This window comes from Pavona decussata, unplaced genomic scaffold, assembly GCF_977016875.1.
Source record: "Pavona decussata unplaced genomic scaffold, jaPavDecu1.1 SCAFFOLD_95, whole genome shotgun sequence".
Classification (NCBI taxonomy): Eukaryota; Metazoa; Cnidaria; class Anthozoa; order Scleractinia; family Agariciidae; genus Pavona; species Pavona decussata.
The window spans coordinates 2,549,174-2,550,000 of NW_028145512.1; positions in this window are offsets into that span (position 1 = coordinate 2,549,174).

Here is an 827-nt window from a genome sequence, read left to right on the forward strand (position 1 = left end):
TTATTGGAGTCAACTAAATTTGAAGAGGATGCGATAACTGTTCGAAAATATTAACACATTCAAGGAAACCGTAAAACATCGAGATTTTTAATGATTTCAATTTCTAGTGAAAATCGCTTAAAATATCACAGATGCAGCCATGTTTCTGCTCAAAATTACTCCATTTCCATAAAGTTTATTTCTTTAGGAGTATATAGATGTGATAAAATCTGTGAATTTTCCTACGTATAGCCACGCGAAACAGATATTTTGTATCGGTATTTCACTCACGATGACGGGCGAATGACAAATAGGGGACTATGACATCTGTTGACATCTGATAAAACATGCTACTGATTCTGGTGGAGACATTCTGGGCTCATATTATATTTGAATAGACAATATTATGTTTATAAAATGTACCTGTTGAAATAAATCCAATTAGGAGTGCTGATAAAAGTGAGCTTACCAAACCTGGGGTATGCAGGAAACTAGCGGCCAGTCGCTGACTTTAGACACACAACCGAATGCAACATTTTAGAACGATGGCTGCTGCTGCAAACTGCTCAGAGATTCTTTAAGACTCGCCAAAGCAAAGGGCCAAAGCAGAGACCTTATATTATATGAAGCTTGCATTTCATCTGTTGCAAAATCTCGTTTTCCTTTCTTTCAACTTTTAGACTCCAAGAGACACCTCAAACTACGCTTTTAACCCCCAAAGGACGTATTTTACTGGTGGGTGGGCAGGCGTTTGTAAGCAATTTATTTCGGTTTATCACCCTTGCAAACAATTTACTTCAGTGTTTACGGCTTCAGTCCTCCCCCCCCCCCTCAAAAAAAAAAACTTA